The sequence below is a fragment of the Cebidichthys violaceus genome, unplaced genomic scaffold (genome assembly GCF_023349555.1).
Source record: "Cebidichthys violaceus isolate CVI_PGR_0920_01 unplaced genomic scaffold, fCebVio1.0.p SCAF_26, whole genome shotgun sequence".
Taxonomy (NCBI): Eukaryota; Metazoa; Chordata; class Actinopteri; order Perciformes; family Stichaeidae; genus Cebidichthys; species Cebidichthys violaceus.
The window spans coordinates 5,023,700-5,040,838 of record NW_027176439.1 but is presented as its reverse complement, the minus strand read 5'-3'; the positions used below and the strand labels follow the sequence as shown (position 1 = coordinate 5,040,838).

General features: G+C 43.5%; 1 protein-coding gene across 1 annotated transcript in view; it reads left to right on the top strand.

Moving 5' to 3' along the window:
- jak2b (Janus kinase 2b) overlaps window positions 1-17,139 on the top strand; it is a 216,948-nt gene that overhangs the window by 123,323 nt on the left and 76,486 nt on the right. The window lies entirely within an intron of this gene.

Genomic DNA, 17,139 nt, shown 5'->3' with positions numbered 1-17,139 from the left:
GTTTCCACAGCCAGTGCTAGATACTGTGTCTTTAAACACAAATGAATGTGGGTCTAAAAATGTCAACGACATTTAGTTTATTTGCCCGCTCCAGCTTTTGGATGCGTCAGGGATTACGCGTCGTTACAGGCATAGTGGCTTTTCAAAATAAACTTCCGTTCTCAGGCAACAAAACAAATGGCTTGACTGACCTCGTGTGGACCGTCTTGCACTCTATACTATGTCGGTTGGTTTTACGTCGGAGTTGGTTGCAAGCTCGGTGCATCGCATCGTGTCAGAGGTGAACGGTGAACAAGCTGCGTTTGAAGCACTGGTGGTGAGAACGGGTTGAGTTTTCAAAAGTACGCCTTTCACTTGTTCTCTCAAAACCTCGAATCTCTCGAAGGAAGCCGAGCCGCGGCCCACTCACCAGCCCCAGACAATTAACAGAACCCTGTACATCCATCCCACTGTTGAAATGTTCAGCATGCGGTGACTCTGTGGTTGCATTTGGTAGGGAGAGCCAAGCAAGCTTGCCTCCAGGGCTGGAAATTAAGCTTTCCCACTTATAAATGTTACATGCTACTGACAGGCTGTGTCCAACAGGCTGAACAGCACACTGTCAGCCTGTTGGACACAGCAGCCAAGAGTGGGCGGCTGGAAATTAGACCGTCCAATTTCCAAGTGTTGGAGACGAGGGGAGGCAAGGGGAGCAGAAGGGAGGTGCGAGAGGACAGACGGGGCAGGAGACACGAGAAGGGTACAAGAAGTGCAGTGAATTTTAAATAATGTGGACTTCTCTTTGGCTGCCCCCCAAAAAAAAATATATATATATATATAACTTTCATGCAAGTGAAAGAAAATACTAAAACTGAAGCAGTATACCCTCAAAGAGTGATGAAAGGGTCCGAGCACCATGCGGCAACTGACCCATGAAGATGTTTAGAGGAGGAACAAGATGAAAGTGATTTAAGATTCCGATTTTTGTTATCAGTCACAACCAGACATCGTACCCCAACTTGGTTATCATGGCACCACATTTTCTAAAAAAAAAGCCAATCCATTCTCACTCACAACTCCCCTCGCCGTCCAATACCGATCCACGAGGACCTCTTTACTAACTGCTTTGTAAACCCATCCTCCGCGTCGTTATTCGAGGGTCCGAGCGGCTGACGTAGTATAGAGAGACGAGAACGTCTGCTAATGGTGAGCAGGAGCTGAAGTCTGATGGCTCAAACACAGGACTTTCACCCAGGAGACTGCCGTTAGTGTGAAACAACGAACTTTCCTCACGCCAATTATGTTAAAAGTACTTAATAACCAAGTGCTTTTGTTGCAAATGAAAACATGCTTAGTACTTAAGGGTCTATTAGAGACTGTTTTCTTTCGTCTGTACATCTTCGGCGGTCTCCGGTCTTCTTCGTGGTTTACGTAACTCGCAGGGAAGGCAAAATGTTGCCAAACTGAGGATTTCACAGTCCTGTTGTTTCGCCGTCATCTCCGACTCAGCCAGTGGCCTTTGATGTCTTGAAAAGTGCAGCTGGCAGTCGCTAAGCTGCGCTGTGTCATCTAGTGTGTGTGTGTGTGTGTGTGTGTGTGTGTGTGTGTGTGTGTGTGTGTGTGTGTGTTTTTGTTCTTCGTATGCAGGCAACATAGGCCGAGGTTTAGAGAAATATTAATACCGGTCCTGCTTTAACTTGACGGTCACAACTGAAAGCTAGTTGTGACGCGCTTAGTTGTGAAAACGGATAAAGGTAGTTGAGTTCATTTCAAACCTAGCTGCCTACTGACCGACCAGTCGATCCACTGGTCAGCTTAGAGTTCTGCTCAATACAACGGTACAGTAAAAAACCTTTTCATGATACAGCTGTAAATATGAAGACAAACAGCAGCAGTGTATTCCTCACCAATCATCACAAGCATGTGACAACTAGTAAGCACAACGGAAACAGTCTTTGACATAAACCACTGAGCAATTGACTAATATTTAAATCAAAACTCACTCAGTTTGACCTCGGCGTGTGAACAACACAATGAAAAATTCACAAATGTTTGGCAACCTGCTTAAGTCCACAAGTCCATTTATATTCTCCATGAATTACAATCTGAAACGCAGCCGGCAAGTCTGTTGGATTGTTTCTCTTCTGGTGTGTGTGTGTGTGTGTGTGTGTGTGTGTGTGTGTGTGTGTGTGTGTGTGTGTGTGTGTGTGTGTGTGTGTGTGTGTGTGTGTGTGTGTGCTGCTTCCATGTCTTCTCTGAGACAGGTGGAGTAATTATTGACAGACATGAAAGAGAAAGAAATAGGAAGGAAAAACTAATCTACTCTTGTTTAAAGTCACATTTTCGCCAACGGTGTTCATTCTTATAATGTGTTGGCAAAATAAGAAATAACCGCCCAATTACTCAATCTTCACATTTGGTACCATCAAAGAACATCCACTTGTGTGTGTGTGTGTGTGTGTGTGTGTGTGTGTGTGTGTGTGTGTGTGTGTGTGTGTGTGTGTGTGTGTGTGTGTGTGTGTGTGTGTCGAGGTCTCCCTCTAATTGGCTGGCTGATCTACGGTACAGGCTGTCTCTCTCTTTCTCTCTCCAAATGACTGGCACTCTGTTCCTCAATGTACAAAAGATGTGTGTGTGTGTGTGTGTGTGTGTGTGTGTGTGTGTGTGTGTTAGAGAGAGAGAGAGGGAGAGAGAGAGAGAGAGTCATGTTGAGCACACAGATGGGCGAGCAGAGGATGATTAGAGTGGTATTACATTGTCGCTGGGTTGGCACGCACAGCTTTAATTACCAAGTGCAGCAAACACACACAGACAATTCTAGATGCACACATATTTACACAAACAGACACACACACACACACACACACGCGCAGACAATGCAAAAATGCATATGCATGCAATAAAAACATGAGCAAACACAGATAAAGCATTGACACATAATACACACATTTAAGTTGAACCTGGAGCCAACTGTTTCTCATCCCCTCAGTGTGGTACACTACACAGCAATGCCTTTGAATTGAGGTGATTTTCATTTCTAATGATTCCCAGTCTGAACGTGTCTTGCTGCTGAGGTTCAAAATTGCAACCGATCAGCTTTAAAGGTGAGTTTTTAGACGTTCTCTCAGTGTTTCCGGGGCTACTGTTCTGTTTGGACGTGAAACATCTCAGAGTTCCAGAAAATAACTGAGAGGAGCATCCGTCAAGTGTAAGGTCTGATCCTTAAAGTCCTCCTCTCTCATGGCGAGCAAGGAATTGAACTCCTATGTTCAGTTTATTAATATACAGACGTGAAGTCTGTCTGCTCGCTATAGAAAAATATAATTGTCAACAATGAATCAGGATCATTCTGGTGCTTTCTAACTCGTAAAACAAACCTATGTTTCAGGGGAATGCATTAATAAATCATAACAACATGAAGTGTTCTGTAGATTCATCATAAGTCTACAGTTTACACAGCGTCTGTATTTGACTTCATCCCTCAGAACTCTTAATATTAGATTATGTAGATTATAAAACTGTGTTCAAATTGTATTTGCGCTTGTGAACGCATACATTGATATTTAATATACTGTTCAACATGATGAAGGGGAGGAACAAAGAGCAGAAGCCCAGTGGGTTATGATTCCGTCTTATGATGAACAGCGGTTGTGTTGGCATCAAACCTCCTGTTCACTTTGTCTCTGATCAGACCGTTTAAAGCGTCATTTCGCGCATTTCAGGCTGTAATTACTTTCAGTTCTCGTGTGACTTCTCATGTCTAGACAACATTTAACATTTGGGAGGTTTGCCTTCTTTTCTAAAATGATAAAAAAAAGCATTTTGTAAAAAGTCTTTAAAATGTACACACATTCCAGAAACTGGTATTATATCTGCGTTTATTTTAGTCACAATAATCCCAATAATTACCAGATGTTAGAAAGAACCCGCCCTCTATACTGAGACCACCACCTGTAACCGACGTTAGGCCTCCACACACACACGTCTGGACTACATGTTGTACTGACTGAGAAAGGGGTGAAGGGTCGAGGAGGAAACAAGAAGAAAACACACTTTTCTCTGTCTAGAATCCATCTGCAGACAGGGATGAATGGAGGATGTTGAGGGGGGGAAAAAGAGAGCGAGGAGGAAGAGTCGGGGGGGGGGGGGGGGGGGTTCAAGGGCTCAATCTATCCCTTAGATGAAAAGCAAACGGCAATCGGTGAGGCGCAAACATGCGTGTCATCCCCATGGAATTGGCTGGCGGTTGGTGGCTTATCAGGGTCCTTCTTTCTCTTTTTCTGTGCAAATGGGAAAGAGATGGAGGATGAGAACGAGCAAGAGAGAGACGGACATTTATATTTCATTGGACTAGACGCTGCGATGCCAGTTAAACTGATGTCGCAGCTCTCCAGAGGAGGGAAAGCACAGATGAAGAGCAAAAGAGCAAAAAAAAAAAGAGAGAGAGAGAGAGGGGGACATGCTAAAAATAATGGTGGAAGATGAGCGAAATGGCAAGAGAGAGGGGAGAGGAGGGAGGGAGCGTGAGAGGTTAATCTTGAACAAATATCCATAGTGACAGAACAAGAGGGCCGCATGCAGCGAGTTGTTACTGGGAGTGGATGAGAGGGGATTTACACAGCGAGGGGAGAGGGAGGGAGTGAAATCTCTGAAAAAAAAAAAGAAAGCTACAGACACAGCGAGAAAGACGACGAAGACGAGGGCAAGGTGAGACATGAGGAGAGGAAGAGAAGAGAGAGCGCTTCAGTACAAGTATGAAAGAAGGATGCTGAGACGACGGAAGAATCAGAAAGACGGCGACGAACGCAACAGAGACACAACTTGAACAAAAAAAAAATGGAGGGAGGCAAGAGAGACGAGAGAAGGTTACAGACTATGTGAAGTCTGTCACACACTCAGGAGCAAAGCCGAGCGCATCGCAGATGAAGACGGACTGAGATGGTGAAGTTTCTTGATCCTCTGGTGCCACTCGGAGGTATTAGGGGCTGAGCTGAAAGTCGATAAGAAAGCTGCGGTCCAGGGATTCGGGCTTTTTTCTTTCTTTTTCTTTTTTTTTTTTTACCGGAGGTTGTGAAGACCACAAATCACTGCATCCTCCATCGCCTCGTCATCAAGGGTGTGGTTTAGCCAGGCCCCCCCAAAAAAACACGATACGAGTCCATCAAGGAGAAAGATAAGAGTGTGAAACAGTTCTCTACATATCACAGGGAGTCCTCGTCTTCTCTCTCGACACGTGTGTCAACATGCATTTAAGGCCAGCTTTTCTGCAGCAATCTTATTCATTGATCTGTTTGCTTCCTGGGGGCAGTGGAACGAGTCGTAAACACTGACGACCTATTGCCGTACACGCTTGATACACGCTTGATACACGCTTGATACACGCTTGATACACACTTGATACACGCTTGATACCGCAAACCAGCTCTTGAGGGACATATCTGGCTGCTAAATGATCCACCTAAATCCAAAACACTGAGCTGAAAGACGCTAAAAGTCAGAGCTGAAGGGATCCGGGATCGACAGGCACGGCCATTTGATCTATGGTAAATATAGCAATAAACCTGACTATGCCCAGACACGTAACTGTTTTTTTTTTTTTTTAGGTTTTTCACATGTGCACATGTGCGAGACAAAAACAGGGAAAGTAAACGGGATGAAATGAAAGATTATTAGACATAGTTTTGCTTCATTGTAGTCAAAGTCATTTAATTTAAAGCCTAGCTACAACTGAAACTGACACTAAGAAAACCACTAGAAGTTGTTTTCCACATCTAAAGTCTAAAGTTGCATATTTGTAAAATCCGTACATTTGTAATGTATGGAAAACTGTGCAAACAACTCTCTACAAACAGCCCAATACACCAGGAAGCAGTGTCTTTGATCAGCAATACTCTTAAAGTGTTTGTTTCAAAGTGCATGTAAACATGTAAACATGGCCGTTATAGTGAACATGTTAATACAATGCATGCAAATGTGCATTCCTGCTTCACCTGGTTTCTCATTTGTAAACATACTCAAGATAGAGAAGACATGTATTTGTCCTGACAGCACTGACTTTTAACTGCCAAACATTCCCGCAGGCCAAATTCCATATCTCTCATTTCACATAAGCAACATACTTACTACATACTTACTACAGTCAGGTGCGAGTGTCTCTGCGTATCTCCTTGAGTTGCGCACACATACCAGTCGTCATCGACGTCTGGAGAAAATGCAGCGGTAGAAACACTCACCGTGTCGAGTGCCACTTGTACTTTGTTCACTCTTCCTGTGCCCACTGTTCCCCATCTTCTGCCTCTTCAATGGGACTTGACTTTGAAAAACTGTCCACGCAAAAAAAAAAAAAAAAAAAAAAAACAGCCGCCACCGAGGGACCTCGAACGCCTCGGCCCGTGTTCTCGCTCGGAGGCGTATTCTGTCTCGTTTCCTCTCAATAACTGTACAAACGTAGATAATTAGACGTCACATTGGGACGCTTGCGGAGCAGAAGGCGTGTGAATAAAACATCAAAAGGAAGTGACCTTGTTGTACCTTTTTTTTTTTTTTTTTCATGATAAAACGGACATGGATCCTGCCATTCTCCACCGATAATCAAGAGTTATACGGCGGGACTGAGTCATAGAGAAATCAGAGATGACCGACGTCTCAGCCTTAACAGTCACAGGAAATGCTGTGTTTTTAACTTTTTACTGATCTTTTCGCCGCTCCCTGGTCGCCACCGCGGTGTCAACGTCACCACCACTTTCCAATTTGCAAACCACGCTTAAATGGAAAAAGCATTGCAGCTGTTCTCTAAGGATTCTCGTATATATGCGTCCTACCGCTCTTTGTAGAAACCAAAACAGCCTGTCTCAATTCCACTGTGGAATTAGTTGTGGCAGGACAGAGAGAGAGACACGTAGAAAGACGGATGACCAGATGCACATGGAGCTAGACAGAGGAGAGAGAGAGAGAGAGACAGATGTGGACAGATAGAGATGATGAGAGGAGGGAGAGACAGATGGAGAGATGGAGATAGATGGAGACAGCAACTCAGGGAGGATATTGGAGCATTTGGCCTTGAGCCTGAATCAACACAGCAAGCTGACAGCTATATCTGTAGGCTTTATTAACATGGAAAGGGCACAAATCCATGGGCACACACACACACACACACACACACACACACACACACACACACACACACTGAGTAAACTTCTAGGAATATGTAAGCAGAGGTTTGCATAGCATGTTAAATGAACTCTGAGATGTAGCCAAGATTCAGAGAGTGTGTGTGTGTGTGTGTGTGTGTGTGTGTGTGTGTGTGTGTGTGTGTGTGTTTGCAGGCGGGGAATTGGCACTCATGTAAATGTGCAAGATTAGGTATCCAGGTGCATCATTTATCTCCTCAGCAGATGTCTTGAAAGACAACCTTCAACATATGAAAACACACGCCTTCTGAATCTCAGAACGCACAAATATACAGGCAAACACACACACACACACACACACACACACACACCAAGCCAATTCTGAACAGATACGTAAACAATATAAGGAAGCAAAAGACAAAGGCAACAATGTTGCCATGTCAAGAGGTCAACACAGTAGGGGCCTGAAGTGGCGTCATTTGGTTAGGAGGTCCAGACTGGCCACAGCGTGTGTTCTTCATCAACAGTCTTCAACTTGTTTCTACAGCTCAAGTCAATGGACGACAGACTGTTCCTTCCTCCTCGACGCCGGCCGACGAAAACTAAACACCAGGCTGCTCTCGTCCACTCAAATGATGTCCGTTTTACTTCCTACCGTTTGCCTTATTCCGTGTTTATGCAGCAGGACACTTACCGGCAGTAAGGACTGCGGTGCCTTCCATGCACCCTGTTACCGTCAGCGGTACGGGAGCTGTCCTTGGTACTCATTGTCTGGAGACAATGAGTACAATGTTTAATTATGAACTTTTAGTTATTTACAGTAAACCCACTCTATTGTCTTGCTTCAGCATATGACCAAAGTCTGACTTAATCAGATGTTTATGTAATTGGAGTGATATCTGCAAAGTCGAGTTCAGTCGGTCTCGTTAGTGCTCACTGTGTGTCTAAGTCCACTTTGAATGCATTGGCAGTGTGTGCCTCTATCTGTCTGCTATACTCACCACTCTGAAAGTGTTTCTCACTTCAGTTTATTCTGTGGTAAATGAAAGCTCTATAATTGATGAAAACCTTACACTGTACCCTCTAACCCTCGGCAACATCAATTAGTCAGCAGTCCACCACTTGTTGTTTCTGTAGATTTATGGAAATTATATTGCAAAAAGGAATATATATATCTATCTATATATATATATATATTTATATATATCTCTTACTGTTCTTTGCGAGGGAGAATTGAGGAAGCACTCGGTGCGTCTGCATGTGAGAGAGCGAGAGACGCGGCAGCTGGTTTACACAGTGGGCATCGGATGGGTTTGTTGTCAGAGTTGGCACAGGGAAGTGACATCACCTGTCACAATGTTTAATTAGCACCTTGGACGTGTGTGTGTGTGTGTGTGTGTGTGTGTGTGTGTGTGTGTGTGTGGATTAATTAGTACAGGGGTATGTGCATGTAAAGTCGCGTTTGTGTGGCGTTTAATTAGCATCACAGTGTGTGTGTGATTGTGAGAGTAGGTTTTATGTGCGTGTGTGCATGTCATGGTACACACAGCCTGTGTGTGTGTGTGTGTGTGTGTGTGTGTGTGTGTGTGTGTGTGTGTGTGTGTGTGTGTGTGTGTGTGTGTGTGTGTGTGTGTGTGTGTGTGTGTGTGTGTGTCAATGACAGCTGAGGTCGCTCCTGGGGATTTTAATCTGGACTCGCTTCAGGAAGTGGGTTGGCTTCAGCTGGTCTGAATGGAGTTTCCGCCGGCATCCCAGAGGTTCACCAGCTGTACCGATGATACGTTTCCTGTAGCTGTGGAATCCTCCCTCTGTCTCCTACACACACACACACACACACACACACTACTCTACACACTCACACTTGGTCGCTCGTTATCCAGCAGTGAATTGGACCTTAAGACAGCCTCGGTCACACCTTGGAGCGCTGATTAGATTCTCTTCCATTTCTTTGCTCACCTTCTCATACAATTAATAGCTTTCACATCATGCACCGTTATTAACACAGGACTGAAAGTTCAACAATGATGGTGATGGTTATGTACATTTGTGGGTAGCTAGAGAGTGCTTCTCAAGGTCAACGTTCTTCTAATAGATATTTATTATATTTATATCCTTAGGTTGATGGTTTACTCTTACCAAAGGCATTAAAGGGAGATCTGAGACTCAAACAGAGCATTTCTTCCCTGTTCCTGTATTTGACAGAGGACAAGGAGTAGAAAGAGGGAGGAGAGAAAAGGCTACGACATGATGCAACAAAAAGTCCCCGAGGCATGAATCAAACTCGGGACGTTGCAGTAATTTGGCGTACGCCGTAATCGCTCGACTCCCAGGGTGCCAAAAAAAACAACCATATCTTAATCCAAGCTGGCATCCTGCCCTCTTAAGTCTTTGCCTCCATTGTTGATTCTCTCCTCTCTCTTCAGTGTTTGTTTATCTGATCTCTAATTAGCTCGTGATTTGTCGAGGCGTTTCCGTGAGCCTCTAACGCCGTGACTCTCATTTTGGAACGCTTCATTTTTTTGGTTGCTTACCTCTTTAGAAATACAGCTTATTTTACTGCAGCGGTTTTTAATTACTTATGAAATGGCTCTCTTGGTTGAACACAACAATAAAATAAAATCATGTTTTATTCAGCTGGTCAAAAAGGTGAGATGGGATCGTGATATTGTTCATGATTTTGTCAAAGACAGATCTTCTCCCTGATCTTTTGCCTCTTTCTCATTCGGCGGTGTTTTCTCTCTCTCTCTCTCTCTCTCTCTCTCTCTCTCTCTCTCTCTCTCTCTCTCTCTCTCTCTCTCTCTCTCTCTCTACTCAGACTTGTTTTCTTCTTTCCATCTTCCTGCGCTTTGACTACTTCATCATCTGGGGCCCTTTGACAGCAAGGCATTAATCCTGGCCTCTCTCTCGCACTCACACACACACACACACACACACACACACACACACACACTACACCCAAACACAGGCATGTGCACCCACTGTACAAGCCCACACACAATGCTCATGTGCACACATAAACACACGGAGATACCTGCACAAATTCAGATATACAGTATATATTTATACGGACACACACACACACACACACACACACCTACTGCAATGCGCCTGAATATAGACGCACACAGAATTGCATGAATGAGCACACAACCTGGCTATGGATGACAGATTTGGAAAGAGATGCAATCCCTCTTCAGGCATAGCTCATGTTCATTTTATTGCCACATAGTCCGGCCGGTGGAGTGAAAGATGTAAAATGAAAAACAGCTCTGACATTTACAACATTACACAAACTTCAGTGCAGCAATGAAAGGTAACACGATCAATAGATAGTGCAAAGTGCTACGGACAGCCTCGTACGTCATCATGTATACGGCGTGTTCGCTTTCACACATTCATACAGCCGTGACTCGGAAACCGCCGTAGTCAAAGGCTGAAGCCAATTAGAACAAGTCTAATGTCTTCCAGCACTGTGACACACATAGAAATATATATTTATCGAACAGAAACGCTGACAAAAAAATGTATTTCTCTTTTGAAATACGAGGTCGTTGATATCCTTTTAAACTTACAGCAGCACAGTCAAAGCATCATGGGAGCTGCAGTCCCTCATTGATAACGAATAGTTTACACTTTATCTCGAGATGAGACGTTGAGATTTTACTAGCCAATAACATAATGGATCCATCATTTCCAGCTTGTGTTTTTGATACCTGCTAAAGGACTACGGGTGTAAATTAGCAGTCCTGCTAACTCCTGCATGTTCACATCTAGTATTTATATAGCGATGTTCATTAACCTGCTCTGTCCCTCAACAAATAATGAATCATTTCTAACTTTTCATAAAGAAAAAATGCACAAACTAACCTCTTCATGAGAGACGAGCACAGGAGGCTAACCTGAAGTTAATAACCTCCAAAAGAAGCACAGACATTGACGCACAGCCAAAACGTGAGGCTTTAATAAACCCGCCTCAATTCAAACTTCTCAACATCGGCATCATTGTTAACTAATGTTAGTAGGATTTCTGTGCAAGTATCACTAAAAACCAGGGGAACCTCAAGTACCTAGAACAGCAACACACACGATGTCAGGTAAACAACCTCCATAGACGCCATGCGGCAAATGTTTCTGTCTAACTCTTGTATGTCCTCGTAATTATTATTACATTTATTATATTACTAAGTGGATTATTCATTCATCTGAAACAAAAAAAAGTGTTGTTTATAGATATATGTTTTCTTTAGCTCAGCTTTGTTAATCCAGATAAATATGTGTGCATTCATCCAGCAAACCCAAATCCTTCATATTCCTTCCTGTTCAGAGTTACAGGAAGTCAATCCCAGCATGCATTTGGTTAAACGGATATACAGACAAACACATGCATAACTGATTCGCACTGGTGGCCAAATTTATCCGACTTCAGAGCCCTGAGCAGCCTCACCAGAGCGGCTACCACTGTGCCTTTGAGCATCGACTTCATTAGCAGCTGATCTCCCATTAGCATTCATTATCAAAGTGGGGAGAAATCTTTCTCCGTCACGTCTGACTCGGCTGCCCTCTGGTCACAGCCGCGCTGCTCCGACTCTTCCATACGGCAAGGATGGCCGTTTCCACATGATATCCTCGACATTCACTGTAAACTTAAATGTCTGTGTAGTTGTTGTAGACTCGTGATCTTCTAACTTTGCCTGGCCTCGTCTTTGCATGTTAGCGTCTCGCGCATCTGTAGTGGAGAAGAGTCGACGTTTCTGGGCAGGCAGCAGGCGCACTCAAAACATGTGGAAATACATATTTTTTTATAATGTAATGACAAAAAAAAATTAAATCAAATCAAAACACAAAATCACGACCAATCCTCTTTAGAGTCAAAGCACACTGCTGCGTCTCAGCCCAGTCCTCACAAGGGCACACTAGATTAAAAACCCAGTCACTCAGCGATTGAATAGCAACATTATAATGAGAATACATGTAAATATAGATTTTGTTTTTGGCATGACGGCTCTGTTTCATATCGCTCCCCTGTGAAGGCTAATTTAAAGATAGCAAAAAAGCGAGAGCGGGGAGAGATCAATGCAACCCTCGAGGGGGAAGCGGGAAGAGAAGGCAGCGTTTTAAATAGACCGCTCAGCTGGTGATGGTAACGTGGAAGCTAAGCTGACACATCAGCTGATCCAGAGCACTACGGCTCCAATTCACGGTATTCATGTGCGTGTTCCAGCTGTTAGAGGTGACCAAACTAAAGGTACGTACAACACCGCAAAAGTGTGTTTCTACGGCGGCAGATTGAAGTCATGTCGGACTTCGTACGTTGAAAACAGGTTTCGTATATTGTCTCTTTTTGTCTATTTTATCAATAAACAAAAGAAGTGGTGGTCGCCTGCTAGGATCTGGGATTAAGACTGAAATGTCGCCACTAATCACGTCACAGTCTCATGAGCTAAGTAACCCAATTTAAATGTATCGAGGCTGGAGATGCTGTGTTAGACTTCACCAGGATGTGTGTGCATCTTAATGTGAGAATTGAGCCTCCTTGGGACCGTGATTAAGCAGCATAAAAGAAGTCATTTTCTCTGTGTGTGTGTGTGTGTGTGTGTGTGTGTGTGTGTGTGTGTGTGCGTGTGCGTGCAGCACTGTGTAAAAGCTACTGTCAAATAAATCCAATGACTGCAGGCTTGAGTTCAGAAAAGTTCATCTATAGGTTTGTATCGTGTCGACACAGTGTCTATATTTACCTGACGCGTGTGCAGCAAGGAAACATCCACTGAGAGGCAGATCCTTAACTCAACCAGAGGTAGAAGTACCCATCGAGGTAGAATGTCTCTTCTGCCTGGACAGAAGGCGCAAAGTAAAAAAAAAAAAAAGAGTACCACATACGTACAAAAGGGGACAGACAACATCTCTACGAAAAACATACGGAAACAGACACACAATGTAGAGCAATGAGAGGCCAAATGAATCCAGGCAAATAATGGAAACATTGCTCTGTGAAACAGATTTTGTCAAGGGAAGGAAAAGATTACAAATTGGTCGGTATTACAAAGTCTGCATTATGGGGTTGGTTCATAATTATGTTGTTATTGCATCCTGACAGCAATCAATGATTAAAATGCTCTTACAGGAAAAAAAAAAAAAAAAAAGCTTTTGGAAGACTGTAATAAGCCTTTCAGTCATTTCGTTCTGCCTGCCTGTCTGTCTGTCTGTCTGTCTACCTGAGTGTATTCTGGTCTCAGGAGTCTCTCAGGAGCTGCTAGCTTACCAGCCGCCGGTACCAACGGTGTTTTCTGTGTAACGTTCATTTTGATCATTTGGGGGCGTGGCTTCGGAAGGAGGCCTGAAGGGCCTGACTTGCTGACTTTACGGCTACATTTAGCTACTAGTGCCGCTTGCTACTTTCATTGGAAAAGAGTTACAGCGCTACAATTCTCTGTTGGATACGTCTTAAAATCTAGCGTACTCTTGCTAGTTCCTCAAGATTGCCAGTCCTAGGTTTAAGTATGCCTTGCAGCTCTTTCCAAGCTTGAACACACATATATATATATATATATATATATATATATATACGTTGGCTATAATCAGCTAGTGTGTACATATGTATATGTCAATTTCTAAGTGACTGCACAGTTGTGCATGCATGTGTGTCTCCGCGTGTTGACAACAAAGGCAGGTCTGAACAGGTGGTTTTGATCTGCTAAAGTGTCGACTGAGATCCATTCCTGTGGGAGTGGTTTGTAAAGTCTGGAAGCCACGACTTCAAAAGCACAGAGCCAAGCGCCTTTTGATTTTTAATCTTAAAGCGAGGTGCACCTAACAAGCCCTGGGCTGCAGTGCTCCTGTAATGTAAGAGTGAGCTTGACCATGCAAAGCTTTCAAAGCGATAACAAGGATTTTGAATTGAATTCTGAAGTGAGTGATAAAAGAGGGGGAAAGGAATTATACAGATAAAAAGAGGGCCGAGGAGCCCAAAAAAAAGAAAAAAAAAAAGAAGGTAAGAGACGCAGTGAAAGAGAAAGACGGTGCAGCGAGCAGACAAACGGCTCTCAGAGCAGCTAGCTAGAGCTCGATAAAAGACGGGTCTTAAACTACGACCAAGGTCAACCCCCTTGCTTCCCGGCTCGGCCACGCTGACATATTTACGCCGCTATTACCGCCGCCTCTGTGTCTTTGCTGCTGCGTCTGTGGCTGCCTCTCTGCCTCTCTCAGTCTCCTGCTAACTGTAACACAACAACACTTCAGCTGCAGGGCACGATGCTGTTGGTGGTGGTGGTGGTGGTGGGAACAAATGGGTTTTTCTTCACCTCAACAAATCCAATTCATTAAAAGTAAATATACAAGGTAGAAACCCAGCATGCATTTTGCATCGAACTACGTTTTTTTTTTTTGCTTCATCTTTTTACTTGTGACCCCTTAAAAAAGAATAGAAATGTCTCCGTGGAACCACGTCAGCACACACGGCTCTCAGCCGTGAGCGGGTCAGGGGCGTAGCTGCCGTTGAGGTCGTGTGCTCGGTGTTTGTTTCTTGGACTTTGTGGGTTTTACAGGAGAGTTCACGTTTTACAGGAGAGTTCACGTTTTACAGGAGAGTTCACGTTCTACAGGAGAGTTCACGTTCTACAGGAGAGTTCACGTTCTACAGGAGAGTTCACGTTCTACAGGAGAGTTCACGTTCTACGAGTCGCTCGACTAGACGAAGTGTTCTCTCAGTGCAGAGCCAGTCAGGCTCACAGAAAGAGTAGGAACCACCTCAAGTACGTGAGGTCGGTCAGCATAGGAGCACACACACACACACACACACACACACACACACTAGATCAGTTTCAACTTAATTGTCATAGCATACAGGCAGTGTTTTTTTTTTTATACATTCCAGTATTTTTAGATTTAAATTCATGGATTCAAATCTGACTCCTTTTTTATATTTTGGGGGGGGGTAACAAAAAAAACCCATAATTTAGCCAGCAGTGATTTTGTTCATCTTTAAAACATTTCGACCTTCATGTTAGGAATAAAATTTAATATAATTGGATCAGGAGAATAAATCAAACATCTGGAGACGTGTCTGACCTGTGAGAGACTTTGATGTGAAGTCGTTTCTGAAATGCTTTGTTTGAGTTCTTGTGATGAAACGGTGATCATGCTGTATGTTTGATATGGTTTCAAAGGATTTCAAAGCTGCCTTAAAAGTTTCCTATTGTATTTTAATAAAAAAAGAAAAGAATATTGAATCGGTTGTTAGTGCTTTTGTGTAAGCGGTCATGAATCGGCCTCCTTATCTTCTTAATTTAGCAACTGTTTCTTTATGTTGTTTGTAATTTTCATGTGAAGCACGTTTCCTTTTGTACATGAAAAGTGTATAAATAAAGTTTGTTTTCCTTTTAGCGAATCAACTGACAGCATTCTACTTCCTCACTTCTATTATTATCTAAAATCAGATCAGAAGACCACCGTTGGTTTCATGAATCGTTTCTTCCACGTCTGCAGAAGTACAGCAAATATAATAACTGTTAAAACAATAGAATCAATCAATATATATCCTACGCAACTAACAGATTGTTATACTTTTATACCTTTAAATACATAATCTTCAGCTGATGTAGCCTTAACATATTTGTTGAACTCAAACACACACACACACACACACACACACACACACACACACACACTGATCACCTTCTCCGAGGAGCTCAACAACAGATACTTTGCAGTCATATCTCTTCATTATGTCTTCATAATTGCGGATGTTAAATTTTACTCTAATTAAAAACATCCGCTCTTATCGTGATGTATGGTGCCCTATTGTTTGTCAGCTTTCTATTAATAGCTCATTTAGCAGTGGGCTTAATTGATTTCCTGGTACGCTAATTGATTGCGAGGCTAGAGGGAGATTTGTTTTGGAAGGTGAGTGAAGTTGATTGTCTCTGAGTTTAAAGCTGAGACAAAGAGAGAGACGGTGAGGGAGAGAGAATGACATCTTAGTCACAGAGGCAATTAAGAGAACCTCTGCTAACAATGACTTCTTATCGCCGTCAATCTTAAACCTGGGAAGAGATTATGTGTTCGGTGTGTGTGTGCGCGCGTCTATCCGTCTGTCCACTGCTAATCTCGCATGCTACTGGACCCATCAGCCTAATACTGATGGTGCTCGTTTATGTCCGTATGCTCAAGGACTTCTCGCGGGTTCCGTGGATTCACACTATTTGAAAAGTGGAGTTGATTGACTGTATCTATGACGTCGTCGTCTGCGGACTCCTCACTCCTCTTGACCAGCTGGTAAGGCTGCAAGTGGTCAACAATTTGGAATCTAGAGATTAGAAATTGTTCCTGTCCACATGTGCACGCTTTAGTGAGCCGCACACTTCGTCCAAGTAGCATTCCTGATCTGTTTTCTTTTTTATCAACACTGATACATAGGATCGTGGCTCAGTGGGTAGTGTGTGTGTGTGTGTGTGTGTGTGTGTGTGTGTGTGTGTGTGTGTGTGTGTGTGTGTGTGTGTGTGTGTGTGTGTGTGTGTGTGTGTGTGTGTGTGTGTGTGCTGTGCTGTGCTGTGCTGTGCTCAGGGCAGACAGGTGTTGGCGAAAGCAGCAGAGGGAATGGTTAGCAGTGGAGTCGTCAAGTGGCAGTACATATGTGCGTCATAGGTTCCACTTTTCCCTGCAAACATCGTCCTCAACAACTGGGCAACAGTGAAGGGAGAGTCTGTTGATTACGAACTGGTCTCTGGACACACTCTGCTCTGTCTAGGTCACAAACTGTAGTTAATGTATTCATTCAATGCCTTTTTTTGGGTCTCAAACTCGCACTTATGACGGAAAAAATAGACTTGAAGCGCAAAAACGCTTCAGGTTACAGTTCCGCCACGAGAGACGTGAGCGAAGACGTGAGCCGGCACAGAGATCAAGAAGTAAAACACCTGTCTGATACACAATCTGAATATATATATATATATATATATAATGCTTTGAATAATTCATCAATATTACAGCGGTTGTCTAGCTGTACGATGTTCACCGAATGAACTTAACCAAACTT